Genomic DNA, 19,623 nt, shown 5'->3' on the forward strand with positions numbered 1-19,623 from the left:
ATAAGCAGCTATGAAGGGACTGTGACATCTCGGGCTCAAGAGATAGATGGAAGAGTGTAGAGAGATTCCCTTTTGTGTGTGCATTTCTTTTTTCTTCTTCCACGTAAAATGAAAATCAAAACTTTAAATCAAATCCAAACAAGAATACTACAGCAAGAGAGTAACAGCGGGGCCATCTGTGAGCATCAGCATGGGTTGACCAGAAGCAGCAAATGAATTTTTTAAAAATAGCAGATTTCAAATACAGTAAGATATCACTTACACATGGAATCTGAAAAATACAAAAAAAAAAATAGTGTATAGCAGAAAACAGCCAGACTCACAGATACAGAGAACAAACTAGTGGTTCCCGGTGGGGAAAGGGAAGATGGGAGGGACAAAATAAGGGTTGGGTGTTAAGAGGTGCAAACTATTATGTATAAAATAAGCTATATGGATAAAGATGTGCTTATATTTATAATGCAGGGAATATAGCCAATATTTAATAATAACTATAAGTGGAATATAACCTTTAAAAATTGTGAACTGCTATATTGTATATCTGTAACTTATATAATATAATGCAACAACTATACTTCAATTTTAAAAACAGCAGGTTTGAAGTTATCTGTGCCCCAGTTGTAGCTGCAACAGCAAATACTGTCACCCAGGAGCTCTGCTCTGAGTTTGGCAGTTTATGAGATGTTAAAATTATCTGCTCTCATGGCAGGGTGTGTGTGTGTGTGTGTGTGTGTGTGTGTGTGTGTGTTAGGGGGCAGCTAGGGATTCAGAGGGCTGTAGAGGCTCCAAAGTAAATAAGTAGATGAATGTTTGATTGCCCTCTTTTATTCTTGGTAGGGGAAACAGATCCTTTCAGCATTTCCCTATCTGATTATACCTTGGTTCCATGTCCTTGTTCACAGAGAAGGGAGAGAAACACAGTGGGGAACTGGGTGCTCTGCTGGGCCCCAAGCCACAGGGGATGAAAATGGGTGAGAGGCCTGATCCACACCAAAGCGGGGTGCTGTCCTTTCAAGGAACACCCCTACCGCTTCTGAGGTGCGCCCCACACAAAGACACTCTCAAGGATCAGTGTGCCTAAGGCAGAGTGGTACATTGTTCGGGGCAACAGAATAGTGCAGAAGGCAGCAGTGTGTAGCATCTGGGCACAGCCACAGGTGTTCCCTGTGTGGCCAGTGTTGAAGTCAGGAGAAAGATGTGACATGTGTTCATGTAAGTATGGCCTTTCCCTTGAGTGCGACGGCCAAGTGGTGGAAGATGACAGAAACAAGATCATGTCCTAGAGAGAATGCCTAATGACAGTGTTGGAAGATTCCAGGTAACCCCAGGACATTTGTATAACCTCTGTCCATTTCTCCTGCCACACATCCCAACAACATATTAGTTTAACTCAGTGTCACAATGAAAGGAAGTAGAATACTACTTGGACAGGAAAACTCAAAGGCATCTTTGCTAAAATTATTATGAGATTAAGATTAATGTCTTTCATACCTTTCTGTACTGACTCAATGAATGAGTAAATTAAGAGGAATTAAAACAGCAGGCCTGAATGAAACTAAAATTAAGAGAAAAGCTAATGTATATCAACTTTTATTAAACAGTGAAATTTACACATGTTATTTATGCTCAGTCATGAATAAAAAGCTTTCAGCTTCTCCATGATTGAATGATGATTGTTTCCACAGGCTCATTTAATCTTGGTCTGACATCGTTTACTATAATATAACAATTGAAATTTAATTTACTGAATTTAATGGGGTCATGAACCTACATGGTATTTTGTAGCCAAGATGCATGTTTGTTGAGAAAAGTAAGTCTCACAGTGCAAGCCACCAATACAACTGAATCTCTCCCGTTTTGTCCTCAAGAAACCAAGATTTCAATGATTGATGTGGGGACCCTTCTACAAGAGCATTCTTTGTATCAAAATGACAGCTTTTTAAAAAGCTTATTATTTAGAAAGTAAAACTAGATTGTTTCCAGCATCAATATTTGGTTGTTAACAAGTCACATCTCAGAAGCTAAGACAGATTGGACGGACATGGAAAAACATGCTTATATTCAGGGTTATTGCATGGAAATGAACAGTCATAGGGCCACCTGTGGAAATTCCATCAAGTGAGAGAATATACAGGTTTACCTGGACGAAGGACCACAGTGGAATGGAGGCATCATCAGAGGGGAAGAAGCAAAGATGTGGATGGCAGAAGCAGTGGGATTTGACTGTTGAGTTAGGCAGCTCAGGAACTAAATTCACAGACTCTAAGCCTCTGATGGATGGTAATTTTATGTGTGGTCCAGGCATCTTGCTAGACAGGAGCTGATCAGAAAGCTGGTCCATGGTTCCCAAAGGTGGGCTAATGTCCACAGCTCTGGCAGATAGATGGCTGACTGGAACACTAACATGTCTTCCAACCTCTTCCTGGTGTGCCTTTCTCTTTTCTACTACAGAAGCTAGGAAGCTGAAAACTATTTATCCAGACTTCCCTGCACTAAAATAAATAGATGTATTCATGTGGGTCTTGAATTTGGAACTAAATTCTGAAGGAGGGCAGTGACAGCATGTGAGGCGTTCAGTAGCTAATGTGGCTCTAACTGGCACATAACTGCTCAGAACTCAACTCCTCTGGTGGCAGCTGTTTGGTCCCCAGTAGGGATGGTGTGTGATCCTGGAGCCAGCATAGGGCACAATGGATTCCTGATTTAACAAATTTTAAAATAGTACAAGTTCATGTCTTTGGTCAATTTTGTTCCAAAAGTCATTTCTGGAGACCCAGTTGAGAGCCTGCTTTTTTAAACCTTTCCAAAAATTTGGAAGCACCTAATTTCCTATATTAGAACTCTTTATTTATGTGCAGTTGGACCCTGATTGGTATCTGATAGCTCTCCCATTTTGATACAGGGAAAATGGAGCACAAGAGGGTGGCCATGTCCCAGGTCTTGGATGAGTCCCTGCGATGTGCCCAATTAAGTGAGGGTCTTTGGCTTCACACACAGGAAAAAATTCAAGAGTGAGCCATAGCTGAGTGAAAATAGATTTATTCAGACAGATGCACACTCCACTGACCAAGTGAAGGCCATTTCAGAAAGCTAGAGAGGCCACAAGGCATGGGTGTGTGTGTTTACTTTAAAGTAAAAGTAGATACACCCTCCATAGACAGAGTGTGGGCTGTCTCAGAAGGCAAGAAAGTGACAGAGGGGCCTAGGAGATACACATTCCTTAGGCAGAATGCAGGCCATCTTACTCAAAAGGGAACATGATCATGAGGTGTGGGGTTGTTATTTTTTTTGTTCTCAGAAACCTCATATGCTAACAAGTGGGAGGACTATTTCAAGTACTTTGGGGAAGGGGCTGGGATTCCCAGGAATTGGGCCACTGCCCATTTTTTGACTTTTCATGGTCAGCCTTGAACGTGTCATGGCGCCTGTGGGGGTACCATTTAGCATGCTGTAGTACTACAGTGAGAGTATAATGAAGCTCAAGGTCTACTGGGAGTTGAATCTTCCGCCATCTTGGTGCTAACTGCTGTATCATTCTTTTAATCATTGTGCCTTTTCCCCTTCCCTACTGTCTCAATTTGATCAATTATTCTAGTTAATCTTCCTGGTGCATAGAAGCCCAAATCAGTACTTTCTAGAGCAGAAACATACACTGATATATTGATAGGTTGCTTTTTTCCTGTCCCATAGGCTACCCTCCCTTCTTCAGGCTTCAGAAGTAGCTTTCTCTTCAAAGAGCACTCAGAGGAAGCAAACACAAACAATGAAGAGTCATTTTCTTGGGTTTTAGGTTCTCAAACAGACTTTCAAATCTTTGGTTAAGAGAATAGCCTTAAAAGCCAATGCAAAGATGAGACTCACAAGGGTTTAATTGCCAGAATATATAAAAAGCTCATACAACTTAACAACAACAACAAAAACCAATCCAAAAATAGGCAGAAGACCTAAACCAGCAATTCTCCAATGAAGATATACAAATGGTCAATAGGCACGTGAAAAAATGTTGAATATCACTAATTATCAGAGAAATGCAAATCAAAACTACAATGAGATATCACCTCACACCAGTCAGAATGGCCATCATTCAAAAGTCCAGAAACAATAAATACTGGAGAAGGTGTGGAGAAAAGGAAACGCTCCTACACTGTTGGTGGGAAGGCAGTTTGGTGCAGCCATTATGGAAAACAGTATGGAGATTCCTCAGAGACTAAAAATAGACCTACCATATGACCCAGCAATCCCACTCCTGGACATATATCCAGAAGGAACCTTAATTCAGAAAAGATACATGGACCCCAATGTTCATAGCAGCACTATTTACAATATCCAAGACATGGAAACAACCTAAGTGTCCATTGACAGATGACCAGATAAAGAAGCTGTAGTATATTTATATAATGGAATACTACTGGGTCATAAAAAATGATAAAAATAATGCCATTTGCAGCAACATGATTGGACTTGGAGATTGTTATTCTAAGTGAAATAAGCCAGAAAGAGAAAGAAAAATACCGTATGATATCACTTATATGTGGAATCTAAAAAAAAAAAAAAGACAAAGTTATTTGCAAAACAGAAACTTACTCTCAGACATAGAGAACAAATGTGGTTATGGGGGGTGAGGAGGGTGGGAAGGGATAAAGTGGAAATTAGAGATTTGCAAATATGAACTGACATATATATGTACATAGAATAGATAAACAACAAGTTCATGCTGTATAATGCAGGGAACTATATTCAAAATCTTATAGTAAGTTATGGTGAAAAATAATATGAAAATGAATATATGTATATTCATGTCTACAAATGAGATTTTGCAGAGATGCCAAGTGCCTCGATGACACTATGGATATAATCCAGAAGAAAGGCAGAGGCAGTCTTTATCTTGGGGTCCCTGGTTTCCCTGGCCTTGGGGTATGATGAGGCTGGTAAATACACAGATTTGTTACTTCTCAGATTAGCTTTGTACAGGAACACAGAGCAGAGAGCAGTCTGGGTGAAGAAATCTGCAAAGAATTTACAGCTCACTTACACCTAAAGCATTTGCATTTCCAGCTCACAGAGGATGCTGTGTCTCACTGTGAATGGAAGGGAAAAGCTACCTTCTTTCCTCAGCCTCCCCACAGCCTTCTTTGCTCTGCAACTCAAAGACCACTCAGCATACAATTGATAGCAGCCAGCGGCTGCTTGGGGGGTCCTCCAGGCCCTGTGAGCATTTGGCAACACCAATCAATTCAGTGCTCTAATTTGTAAGGGGAGGCATCTGCCTTTGACTGTCCCAGTCCAGACTGGCAGTGCCTTCTGGTCCTGCCACCTGGCTTCTAGAAAGCTGCTGCTCATAGACAGCATCTTGCTCGTGTTTACTGCCCCTTCCCTGGACCCCACTGCTCTTTAGCTTTACTTTCTTGATGTCTAAAGAAAATTCTCTTTGCTGTTTGTCCAAGCTACCTCCTGTCCCCTCTGCAACCTCTGACGGTCAGGGTTAAGCCCCAAGAAATGAATGGCTTTGATGAGTACTGGTGAAAATCAGTTCAGTTAGGAAATCCAATGGCCTCAACCTCCAGTTCAAAATGGCAAGTCCAGGCACCAAACTTGGACTACAGTGACATCAGATGCCTTTGCAATGAGATGGCACAGAAGGGGTTTTGCAAACTGAAAAGCTGCAGTGCTGTAGGGATCAAAGTTATCCCTAACAACATGCAATTCTTGCTACTATCTTGTGTTCCATCTCAGCCGCCTTCTCTGTCCAGACCTCTTTATTTCTAAAATGCTGGGTCCAATAGGTCATCTAGTCACTCTTGCTTTTTATTTGAAAGATGAGATCCCAATAAGTAGAGAAGAGATGTGGTGTGATACGGACTAAAGCACAAAATTTCTGGAAGCGTCAAACTTGGACTTCAGATCTGACCCTACCACCCACTGACTGGGAACTTGGTTAAGTTACTGAACTTCTGTGAACCTCATTTCCCCTATTTGTAAACTGGAGCACAAAGCCTTACAATGCAGAGTTATTATATTAGAGATTTTAAATGTAAAGTACCTTCTAACACATGGCAATTAGTAGGTGCTTAATAAGTGATTTCCATTATCATCACTATCTGATTTGTATTATTTTCCTTTTTGGTGGAAATTGAAGTGTGAAAGGGCTTTGAATAAATTGCTAAGTGAATGCTAAAATATTTCCCTAATTTTTACATATAGTATTTTATATGCATTATAGTAGTTTTTAATCTCTCATAGCATTCTGTGTATAACTGCTTTAAAAATAATAGCAGAATTATTTAAATAATACATGCTATAAGAGGGCTGCTTGTTTTAGGAAGTTATTCTGATCATTCTATTGCCAATAATAGAATTCAAGGTTATACTGCATGGTAATTTTTTTTTCGATGGAAGTAAAGGAAACTAAACTCACATATATATTCTATACAAAATTGTGTATAGAATACATATGTATAATTATATATGTTTATATACATAGAATATTGATAGATAGATAGATAGATAGAGAAGTTAGCTCACAGAAACTTTGAAAGAGCTATGGAAACCATTTATGAGTCTCTTAGGATTTGAAATTGTAAATCCACACTACAAGTATCTTCATTGCCCAGTTTTTATTTCTCCTCCATGTGGTAGGCAGCATGGTTTACCAAATCGTTGTCAACAGCAGATGTTTATTTCTCCCCATGTCTGCTTGGGTCATGTGACCCCACCACTTCACTTCACTGGGCAATGGGGGCTTATGTTTGGCCAGGCTTTGTCTTACTGCATTGTTGACCATGGAAGCAGAAGTTCTTAACAGAAGAAGAGAAAAGGAAACTTTTTTAGACAGATAAATGCAGCCACCATAGTTTGTATCATTGTGCTTCATGGCTTCCCCGGGGCCTACAGTAACCTTTATCTCCATACTCACAATACCAGAATTCCCAGTGTAACACAACTGCCTCATGTGAAATTGTTAGAGCAGGCAGGTAGCTAGATGTGAGCAGAGAAATGGGGACATGAGCACATGGCAGAAAACCATACATCTTGTGAAAAAAAGGGGGTCCTTGGACAGACCAAGAGAAACAGGACCCTCTGGACTGATTGAAAAACCATACCTTCTGGGTTGAAAAGTGTCCTGGAGGCAGAAGAGTGGGACAGGACAGGAGTCTCCACCATCCAAGTGTAACCCTTCAATCATTATGACCTCTGTCCAAATGTAACATTTTGTCTATGATACCCCATCTGAATGTAAACTTTTGTTCATTATGACCTCATCCAACTTCCCAATCGACTAAATAAGGATGAAAAATTTCTGCTCCCCACCTGGGAAGGTGGATCTGGGATGAAGATCAGGAAAGATGACCCCAGACCCCTCCCCACCAATGAATATTCCACCCATTCATTTTTGCACCCTATGTAACTAACTTGCCAAAGAAACACAGCGCCGCAGCCCACCTCAGCCTGCCTGCCTGCCCTCCCCTTGAGAGTGTGCTATCCATCCTTAAATAAATTCTCACTTTACTTTTTTAACCACTACATTTGTCTCTGAATTCTTTCTGAGATGGGACAAGAACCTGGAACACTGGTTACATTCATGGGCAACGCTATCAAATGTTTCAAGCTGGACAAGAGCTTTTTTCTTGCAGGATCTTTCTAAAGGCCAGAAGTGAAATGTAATTAGTTCTAGGCCAGAACTATTGCTAAAGCATTGAACGAACTATAGCATTAAGCCTCTTTCTGGTAGCTTTTCTATCCTCCATCCTTCCCCTCCCCATGACCTCCTACAGGACACCTTGACCAACAAATAAAGGGTGATGGTGGGGGACACTTGGTGGTGCCAGTGATGTGGGTTGGTAAGAAGAATTTACCAGGAAGGGAGAAGTTCAAGAACAAAGGGAAGTTTAATAGGCACACTGTTTAATAGGTATAGGAGGTGCCTTCCAGTGCAGAGAACAAAGGGAAGGCTTAATAGTTATGCTGCTATAGGCAACAGGGCACCACATAGGCAAGAGGTGCCTGCATGTCCACTGAGTGTGAATGTGCAGGGTCTTTTAATGGGGAAGGGGTGTGAACACAAAGGAATAGGGAAACAGATTTCTGATTGTCTATAAGTGAGGTGAGGGGCTTTGGTATATGGAAGAATAGTGGATTTATGACTCCAGTAAGATGGAGACAGCAGCTGACACAAGCAAGGCACTGAAATTTATGACTCCAATCAGGGGAGATGTGGGCTGTGACAAGTCTGCCTGAGCTATGGTGAGGCTAGCCGTTCCCCAAGGCTGTTAATTGTGCAAAGGCAAACAGCCATCAGGAGTTCATCTCCCCAAGAGGACCAGGCAGATGCCTAAGGGCTGGAAGTTGGGGGCAGCAGGGCCTCAGCAGGCACCAGTTGGCACTACAGCTGGTGTGGGTCTCAGCAGGATCTCAGCACCACACCTAGCACCCATTTTATTTGGTGGGTCCAAGGATCTACCAGTTGTTAACCCTGCTGTGAACAGCTCCCTTTCTGGAAGCAGCAGGAAGTAGCCGATATCTCTTAATAATCTGACATTTTCTGCGAGATCCCCCAAAGTTCTGTGTGAGGTATATGATCTGAACCCCCCAAAACAGTTCAATCCCAATAAACAGTTAACAGTTTATCCATTTTTTTCTTTAGTAAATTAAATGGATCTGAGACAGAACAGAATGAACCACACTTCATGCTTCAAGTCATCCAAGTTTTATATTTAAGTTCTGTCATTTGACTCTTACTTCTGGTTCAAAATTGTGTATTAATTAGTGTTTTTAATTGTAAGTAACATAAGCCAACTCTGTCCAATTTAGGCATAAAGCACAATATTTATTGAAAAATTTATGATAGTTCTTAGGTACTGAAAGAATTAGAAAATGACTCAAAGTTCTTAATAACATGCCAGAAAATTTGTTTTCAAAAGAATGCTGCCTTTTAACATGGTGACTTTCAAAGACTTTGTATTTATTCCAACTAACTTTGAATTACTTTCAGAATCCACATCACATTTCTTTAACTATCTGAATTATGCCAAATTTTTACCTTTTTAAAGTGGATTTGATATTCTTAGAAAATCATTTTGAAATCGTATTTACTGAGGTGACTTAACAGAGTGAGTAATACTGGTTTAATAATTTTTTTTTGTTTCTAATGTAACAAGATTGGAAGTATTTCTCTCCTAATATTACCTAAATAGTCTTCATCTGGTGAATTGCTAGCAGGTTGATGATAATTGGTTACTAATTGGCTGACAATCACCAGCCGACTCTGACTGGCCCCAAAGGGGGAATATGTGCCAAGGAAAAAGTGAATTTCAGAGTCCAGGCTCAAATCAGCACAGCGAATGGGCCCAAGAGAACTAGGAAAGAGATCTATTAAGGGAAATGACTCAGGACTGTAATTCTGCCTAAGAGAGCAATCTAACCAGAAAATGGAGAAGTTGTAGAGAAACCACTGACTCCTGCAAATGTGTTGTTTTGAGAGAGTATGGTTATGGCAGAAAACTCTTGGGAGTAAAGCAAACCCAAGTTGGCTTGGGAGTTCAAATCCTGCCTTCTCCGTGTGATCTTGAGGAAGTTACATGACCCTCCCTGGAGACATCTGCCCAATTTACAAAGTGGGGATTTTCACAACAACCTTGTGGGTTGTTGCAATAATTGCATGTGAATCCTTATTTGAAAAGCCTAGTGCAATGCTTAATACGTAATTTTGTATAGTAATACTGATGTCTCAGATATAGTAATATCTCTGAGATATAGGATATAGTAATACTGATGTCTCGCCCTACATGCCAGTGTGTGCGCATTCACTCTTAAATCCATGCTTGAACAACAGAAGGGTTGGAGGACTGCTATTCCACATTCCAATGTAGAATAAAAAATCCTCAGATAAGAAACCATACAAAAATAAGTTCAGAAATTTTAGTATTCCATGCAGCCCAAGGTTAATAAAAATGTGTCAAAAGTGTGTCAAGTTTGAGGACATAAGGAAAGAAATTGCTTCCTGGATAAACACTTTTGCCTCCTTTTCTCTGCTAGTTCCCTCACTTGGTTTCCCACAGCTGCATCTGATTTCCCTGAGGGCTTCTGGCTTCTCCCTACCAGCCTCTGAGGTAGACAGGCTGACTAACAGGTGCTCAGCAGGGGTCTCTGGGTTCCCACAGAGCCTTAAATCACAGGTGTCAAGAGACCAAGCACAGTGTTCAACCTCAGAGCCCTGGAAGCTTCTGGTTTGTGAATGAACACTCAAACAGATGCCTCTTAATTTTCATTTCTGTTTCCTGTAGCAACTAATCTGCAAATAGTTACTCTTTCTGAATCTTCAAATAATTCTCTTTACCTAAATTTTCCCTTAGGACCTTCATGTGCTGATTTTATCATATAACTATTATGGTTTAGTTACCTAATGCTTTAAGGGGCAGCTACACATAGAATTTGGGCAGGGGTAGTGCCTTTGGTATTGGCAACTCCCCTGTTCCAACCTGAATTTAGAGGCAATTTTGCCAAGAACTGCTTCTGGCCCAAATTCTTGAGCTAGGCCAAAAATGTCCCTAAGGAACTGAGATGGACCTTCTCCCCGCAAGCTGCAACTGAGTAGGGCCCTATGGGGCCTTCCTGAGGCCCCTATATCCTATATATCTGTTACATCGATATCCTCTGTTTTAGCTCCTCTGTGAAGTACCCAGACAACAGTATCTGACACACATTCCCTGAGTTGTTTTAACAGATGTTAAAACCCCCACCAATTGCAAGAGTTAAATACTTGCTGACCAGGAGCACACAGCCTCCAGACCTACTGAAGCCTAAAGACTGATAATGTTAACCCCTGTGACACCACCATGTTACTTCACCATCAACCAATCAATCAGAGAATTATTCATGAGCTGGTCACATACCCTGGGACTCCTCTCCCTCACCTTGCCTTACTGAAAAAAAAAAAAAAGCAATCAAATTCCTAATGTTGAAATGGGATACCTGCAGAGAATTCACAAGTATGCCTCCAACACTAATGAACTCATCTGCAAAACAGAAACAGACTTGCAGACAGTAAACAATCTTCAGTCTTACAGTCACAGGGGGAAAAAGGGTGGGAAGGGATAAATTTGGGAGTTTGAGATTTGCAAGTGTTAAATGCTATGTATAAAAAATAGATAAAAACAAGTTTCTTCTACATAGCACAGGGAACTACATTCAACATCCTGCAATAACCTTTAATGAAAAAGAATATGAAAATGAATATATATATATATATACACACATACATGACTGGGACTTTATGCTGTACACCAGAAATTGACACATTGTAACTGACTATACTTCAATTAAAAAAATAAATTAAAAACAATGCTTTACTAAAACCTATCGGAGAGTTCAGGGCTTTTGAGCCCTAGCTGTCCTGGACTCCTTGTATGGTGCCTTACAATAAATGATAAACTTTCACCACAACCTTGTGTCAGTAGATTGGCTTTACTACACATGGGTGAGTGGACCCACGTTTGGTTTGATAAAAAGCTAGCTAAAGACAGAAGGAGAGTCAGCTCTAATCTGCCATTCTTGTTTTTGTACATGTGATACACAAATGCTCACAGTTCCCCAGCTTTTCTGAGATGGCTACCTATCCCTGAAACAAATGGAGTAGTCAGTTCTCACACCTATGCCCTTTTCTCAACGTTGGGTCTGAATGAAAATGGACATGTGTGGTGGGTGCAGGGGAGGGATTGGGCCCTGGCCCTTTAGAGAAAAGTGCCCATTATGTGATCAATGGTGGGCTCCTGGGGGCGGGTGGTAGGGTCCACATGAGACTGGGATGTACAATTCGATATTGTGTTTCTCAAGCTAAACCCATTGATAAAGTAGTCATTAGAAATTCTCCCAACAATGTCATCTAGATTTCTCTTAACCTCCAGATTTAGTACTTTTGCTAGGTTGTTTTCTTCCTTGTAATATATCTTCTTGGATATTAAAATACAATGGTAAAAGAAAAAAAAAAAGAAAGCAGTATTAACCTCCTAGTATGTTAGTTATAATGCAAGACTTTAGTTTCTTTGGTTGATTTGGAGTTTCTATATTACAAATCTGCTAAACACTGATGTAAAATTCAGCCCATCTGTTACTCATTTTGTCTTTTAATGCTCTCTGTTCAGAAAAATCTTTGAATTCACATCAAATTTGTTGTTAAAATAAAGGTACATGGTATATCATACATACAAGGATATATTGTTAAAATAATGGTTCTATCTATCATCTGTCTGTCTATCTATCTATCTATCTATCTATTTAAATGACTCATGAATAATGATTCATGGCCACTAGACACACCATTTAGATATCTATGTATCAATATTTGAGAGTTAACTTGATCCTTTGAAAGCAGACATGCACTGGTTTGTGGATGATAAATAATTTTTTTTCACTTGGGCATTCTGCTGCCTTCTCCCTGCTAACTTCTCAACCTCTGCCTGAGAATTAGGCACTAAATCACAAATAGCCTTTGGCTCACCATAGTTGAGTCTAATGTGACCCAGTTTTCAGATGTCTGAAAATTTCTTAGGTTTCTTTTGTCTATACACTGAGAGATGGTTGAAAATAACAGACATTCAATTATACAGAGGATGTTTTACTCTGAATAATCACAGAGCACAGCCCGATTGGAATGTTTGTTTATCAGCCATGAGACCTTTATGATTGATTTGATACAGCACATTTTGGATAAATGATTTTTAAAAACTTGTGTCCATTTAACTCACTGATGAAATGATTCTAAGCCTATTTGCTCAACTCTGTTGTCATCCATGCTTGCTTGAAACCCATATAATCCTTGGTTAGGAGGTACTTTTTCTTCTGGAATAGTTCTCTTAGATGTAATTATGCATCAGCTCATTTATCCTCTAAGCAAAAATGAGCCAAGCATTCAAAGATCTGCTAAGCACCTTCACATTGGTCCATTCAAATGAGCAAGCTCTCAGGCATTAACCCATCCCAGCAACAGTCTTCATGAAATAGCTCATCAAATGCCTGGCAACAGGATGAAGCCATCTGGTGAAGGGTGAATTGTAATTATAACCCATTCAAATGCACCTTCTTATCAACCACAACACCATCATCTGCCTCACCCTTGTAATCAGTCATGACATCCTAGAGGAGAAAAATGAAAAAGAAACCAATCTGATCACCAGGTGTGTGTGCGTGTGCGTGTGCGTGTGTGTGTGTGTGTGTGTGTAAGTTGATAGTAGTATCCGGTGACACTCAACTCGAGATAAAAACAAATTTACCTTATGGAAATTTCCTCAGTCATTGAAGACAAATAGCTCTTAGTTGAAGGTTTCACGTATGGGGCATTCCAGATCACTGTTACGCTACCCCTCCCTCAGCAGGAAGCCCCTCGAAGATCAAGATAAAGTAGTTCATCAGGAGTTCCATGCGACAACCCCTTCTCAGTGCATTTGGTGGACTTCCAGGCATCCTCATGTCCACAGGAAGTTGCAAGAACCACAAAGCCATGCTGAAATGTGAGGGACGTCTCTGTGACAATTTCACAAGAGCTCTAATCAGACTGCTAGTGCTGCCATTCCTGGGGAAGCCCTGCTCTAGCCACATGGCTAAGCAGTCTGCAGACGTACCAGTTTTATTATTGGTTGCACACTGGAATTGTCTGGTGCCTAAGTCTCACTCCCTAGGCTGTTTCCCCATTTGGCTCTATTGCGTAGCCAACGTTGACTAAAGTGAAGTTAGCAGACCAGCCACAGAAGCATCATACGGGAGCTTGTTAGAAGGGCAGAATCTCAGCCCTACCGCAGACCTATTGAATCCAAATCTGCCTTTTTACAAGGTCTCCAGGGGATCTGTCTGCACATTAGTTGAGAATCACATAGGGTGAGCACTGCTTCCCCAAACATGCTATTCATGGGAATCACTTACCACATAAGACTACAGCATCAGAATCGCCAAGGATGGAACCTGGACATTTCTGTTTATAATAAACTTTCTAGGTGGTTAATAATCCACCAACCTGCCACAAGACTGTAGACAACAGCAGAGTCCCAAGTCTCCCCCAATTCCCTTGATTACTAGCATCACCCAAAGGAGGATTTGTTTTGTTTTGTTTTGTTTTTACTTTCCAGTCCACTTCCTAGAGCTTCTGTTTCAGCTGGGACTTTGACCAGGGCTTGGGGCACATTAGAATCTCTGCCCTCTTCCCACACACATATAAGCGCAAGTGACTCTTAAATGTTGGTATAGCATACAATTATCTGGAGAGGTGGCTGAAAATATTGATTCCTGGAACCTATAAAAATAAATAAAGAGAATAAGCAAAAGCTGCCTGTTCAGAGCTTGCTATAGTAAAGAAGTTAGCCATCATCACTTAGCGCTGGCAGAAGCACAAGGCAGGCATGGCAGTATAAAGTGTTACAGTGAAAAGGGCAAGAGTCCAGGATGCCCTGATTGAAAGCCGCTGGCACAGGGAAGCTGGAGGCCACCTAACTCTAAGCGAATCATCCTGTGAGGTTAGTTAGGAGGGTACATTTGGGTTTCTCTGGTTAGTGCTAATCTGGAAGCAGGGATGAAAGAGGTCATAGTTTGGCTTCCTGGACTGGTTGCTGCAGAGGGGGTGGGTTAGAGTTCTATCTCCATATACAGTGGCCAGTGTCGGTTTGTCAGTTTGTCTCAACATCCACACAGAATTACTGAGCAGAAACAGTGACATGAGGCCTGGACACTGGTACTTTAATAAGCTCCCTGGGTTCTCAAATGTGTGACCCACCCATCTAGGGGTATCCTGACTTTGAGCTAACACATTTTCAAAGGTGTCAGGTAGTTTTTGTGCCAATCTTAACCCCTACCTACTATTTTTTTTTTTTGGAGTAAAGGTAGATTTATTTAGAGAGATACATAGCACATAGAGTGTAGGCTCTTTCAGAAGGCCAGAGAAAGGCCATGAGGTGTGGGAGTTGGGTGCTCAGGTTAGGGTAAAAGTAGATATACACTCCGTAGGCAGAATGTGGGCCATCTCTGGGGATGAGGGAGCAAGCCCCCCCCTGCCACATACCACTTGAAGCAAGAACATTAATCAGAAGAGTCTTCTTGACAGATTCTCACCATATAAACACATTACTTTAGCTCTATTAAGGGTTTTGGGCATGATGTTTGAACTCAAAGGTTGTCGGGCATTTTATTTTGGCATGGACAAGGGAGAGAAATTGTAATAAAAACATCAGGATGTCTTTCAATAGACCAGATGTGGAGTTCTCCACCAGATAATCATATCAGAATTTCCTAGACAGCTTTTGCAGTGAGATGAAGACTCCGGAAGTGGCAGGCAGCCCAGAAATGCCTGTGTGGAAGGGTGTATACGTTGAAAAAGGCACTCTAGGTTCTGATATTCCTATATGCCCCTTTGTTGAGAACCACTGATGTAGAGAATGTAATCAATCAGGGATTCCAACTCCAGTGCCTACAAGGGGCATGAAGGTAACATAAACTAATATGATGGCTTGGCAACTTAAGTTGTCTCCTTCTATGGCAGATCATTGATTGCTTATTAAATAAACACATGGATCTTTTTTCACTTGTGCAAATAAACACGGTCTGTCATTTATCTTGGGGGAAAAAACAGCTCTCACTTTTCCCACTTTCAGATTTATTTCACTATTACTAAAAAAAACAGTAGTGTAAGCATGATGGCAAATGCCAAATGAAACTCAGTGTCAAGGAAACAGCTGTGAATGTTAAAGACTAAGACAGACTTGAGTGGACAACTACTACTCAGCTTTTGTTTTATGCAATTAGAATTTGAGTGAAATACAGACCATTGTCGTCTTATCAAATTTTGTCTTTTGACTTTTCAAGAAAATGAAATGAGAGATTCTATATGAAATCACCTGATCTTTAAGTATTTGCTCAGTTTTTTTTTTTTAAGACTCTGAAGGTCAAACAAGCAAGTCTAATGGGCTGGACAAAGACCCCCATGACACCAAGTTTGCAACCTTGATATTATAGTATCACTAGGAAACACCATCTTAACAGGGGATCCAATTTTTTTTTGCTGAAAGAAACAAAATGTTCCCCAAATAAACACACACCAAGAGCAAGACCACATCAAATCCAAGCAAATCCAGCTCCGTTAATAGTTTATCATTTTCAATAGAGGAACTCAATCTTGCTCAACACATGATCAGAAAGTAAAAGTGTCACCCAGATCTACTCATAAGCTTCCTTTTCAGTGATAAGCAGAATCGCTCTTTTCTTTCTCTCCTCTCCTTTTTATTCATAAAATCCAGTGGTTAGGCAGTCTAAGTAGGCAAAGTATGGGAATAAGAAGTGACTGGGCTCTTGTCAGCACTCACTGAAGTAGCTAAATTGTTTATATCTTAAATTTACTTTAAAAAGGATGCAGGATCAGTAGCTTCTAATTCCTTTCTGGGCCAATTTAAGAATGTTTACATTTCCAAGAGATTTCAGCTGTATTTGGAATCAACGTATTCATATTTGGGCCAGGATTGGGAGTTGTTGATTTTGAGAACTAGAAAGAAAGGGTGAAGTTTTCAAATATTTTCATGGATTCTGTCTGCAAGAGATGCTGAAGGTTTCTAGTCTTTTCAGAATCAATCAGAGTCAACCAAAAGGGGCCTAGAAAAGGTGGAGTTGGGTGACTTAATGAGACTAGTATTTTTTAGTGCAATATTTGACTGAAATTGGTATTTTGGGTAAAATGATTGACTGACTTGAGTAATACTTTGACAGTTAATGTCTTTTCAAAAATTACTGATACAAATCTGAATAATGATGTCAATTAATTCAGATTCCCAAGTAGTGACTAGATTGGAATCTCTTTCCACAAACCTTCATGGAAAGTTTTTGGAAAATGTTCCTCACCACTACCTTCTCATTTTGTTTTCATCTCTTTCTGTAATGCAGGTGCAACCCAAGGCTGGACCACTAACTCAGAGACCAGAGAAGCCAGCCGTCAGGTGAACTGCAAGTCTGAAACTACATGACTCATGCCTTTTATTAAGATGATGATTTGTATTATCTAAAATCATACTGGGCCTAATATACAAATGACTTGCTATTAATTTCTTTTTTTAAAAAAATAAAAATGGCGTAGAATATCTTTATTAGTGGTAAATTTATTTCTCTTATCTTCATTTAAAAAATGGAATAAATACTTGCATATAAGAAGTGTTTTGGTGTGCTTCTCAAAGTTTAATTGGGCGTGGTTTCACATGATTACACAGACACTCCTGTCTGTTCATTACTAAGCACTGAAAATGGTGAGCCAGTGAAAAATAGAATGTGATGATGAAATGACCTTCTAAGATAGTTAAGATGGACTGAAGACGCTAAAGGACAATGGGAACTGAAAAGAATCACCAAATGTGGTGGGCTGATTCAAAAGAGAACCAACTGCAATGAGGTATCACCTCACACCAGTCAGAATGGCATCATTTAAAAGTTCACAAATGACAAATGCTGGAGAGGCTGTGGAGAAAGGGAACCCTCCTACACTGCTGGGGGGAATGTAATTTGGTGCAGCCATTATGGGAAACAGTATGGACATTCCTCAAAAAGCTGAAAATAGACTTATCCTATGATCCAGAAATACATGCACCCCGGGTTGCTTCCCATCTGCTCAGTGGCTCCCCTCCGCCATCTGGCTCTCTGTGCCGCTCCTGGGTGCCAAGGCGGTGGGGCCCTCAGCTTGTGGCCCTCCATGCGTCTGCACATGCGCCAAGGTGTGCCCCATGATACTGAGGCCAAGCAGGGGACAGGGGATGCCTGCCATGACCCCCCCCCAGAGCACAGCATGAAGAGGCCAAGACGCAGTGACCCACCAGCCCCTGCTGTAGCCTGCCTCCTCCAGTCGCCCCATCTCTGCACACCCCAGGGTGCCCATCCCCTCACTGCTGCTGGGAGCCATGTCGACCTCGCTGCAGTGCCAGATGAAGAACATGGCCCACAACTAAGCTGAGGCTGAGATCAAGGTCCACAAAACCACGAGCAACACCCCTGGGACCCTTCCAGCTCCCTCATGTCTGAGATCACACGAACCTCACCTACGACATGGTGGCCTTCTCACAGATCATGAGCATGATCTGGAAGCGGCTCAACAACCACTGCAAGAACTGGCCACGTGTACAAGGCCGTGATGCCGACGGAGGAGCTCATCAAGACCGGCTAGGAGCACGTGTGCTGCAGCGCAAGGAGAACATGTAGGCCGTGCAGACGCTGAAGGACTTCCAGTACGTACACCACAAGGGCAAAGACCAGGGCAGGAATGTGCACAAAAAGGTCAAGCATCTGGTGGCCCTGTTGCCTGAACAGGACTGGCTGCGGGAGGAGCGTGCACACACGAGGTCAAGGCCAAGGAGAAGCAGGTGCCCCTGCCGTGTGCTCGGCCCCCGCCGGAGGCAGAGCAGGCCTGGCCGCAGAGCAGTGAAGAGGAGGAGTTGCAGCTCCAGCTGGCTCTGGCCACGAGCAAGGAGGAGGCTGACCAACCCCCACCGTGTGGCCCTGAGGATGACATGCAGCTCCAGCTGGCCCTAAGTTTGAGCCACAGGGAGCACGATAAGGAGGAGCAGCTCCGGTGCGGGGATGGCCGGAGGCTGCAGACGGCCACAGAGGAGAGCAAGAGGGAGACGGCCGGCCAGGAGTTGTCATCCCTCACGAATCTTGCTGATGTCCTCACGGCCCCAGGTCCTCCGCCGGCCACGGACCCCTGGGGGCGCCCAGCACCCATGGCCCCTGCCATCCCCACGGCTGCCACCCCCTCAGACCCTGGGGGGACCCTCTGTCCCTCCAGCTGTTGATCCCTGGGGTGGTCCGGACCCTACACCAGCCTTCAGGGACCCCTGGAGGACTGCTGCACCTGTAGGGCCCCCAGTTGACCCTTGGGGCGGGACTCAGATGGGACCCAGTCCCCAGCCACTGGAGAGCGGCATGCTCCTGACCCACGGGGGATCTCAGATGGGGGGGCCCCTCAGCAGCCCCCCAGCCTCTGATCCCTAGGTACCAGCCCCAGCCCTCTCAGACCCCCGGCAGGGGGGTCACCTGCCAGCCCAGCATCAACAGCACCACAGTGGTCGGGGGTCTGAGACGGAGCCTGACGAGTTCTACGGCTTCCACCGACTGCACATGGCCCTGCCGACCTCTGGGAGCAGCCCGGGGGAGCTGGGTCTGCGCACCGGAGAGATGCCCACCTGCAGCCCTGTTGCATTCGACATGAGTGGGGTTGGGGTCTCTCTGGCCAAGGCTGTCAGGAGACCCTTGCCCGCTGCTGCCCCGACCCCAACACCACCCACACGGAAGACTCCTGAGCCCTTCCTGGGGCCCAACACAGCCCTGGTTGACCTGGACTCACTGGTGAGACAACTGGGCCCCACTCCACCAGGAGCCAAGGCCTCTAACACCTTCCTGCTGAGCAGAACCTTGGCCGCTGTCCCATCCATCACCAACCACTTCCAGCCCACGTTCCCTGTGACGCTTACCTTGAACCAGCTGCGGCTCAGCCCCATGCCCCTGGTCCCTGGAGCACCACTGACCTACATCTCTTCCCCTGGTGGGGGCCCTGGTCTGCCCCCCATGATGCCCCTGAGACCCTCAGTCCCCAACACTAATCCCTCCCTCCTATAA

General features: G+C 42.8%; 1 pseudogene; it reads left to right on the forward strand.

The window, feature by feature from the left end:
* Nucleotides 1-17,909: 17,909 nt before the first annotated feature.
* On the forward strand, nucleotides 17,910-19,623 carry LOC140685884 (epsin-1 pseudogene; annotated as a pseudogene).

This window comes from Vicugna pacos, chromosome 15 (assembly GCF_048564905.1).
Source record: "Vicugna pacos chromosome 15, VicPac4, whole genome shotgun sequence".
In the NCBI taxonomy this organism is placed as follows: domain Eukaryota; kingdom Metazoa; phylum Chordata; class Mammalia; order Artiodactyla; family Camelidae; genus Vicugna; species Vicugna pacos.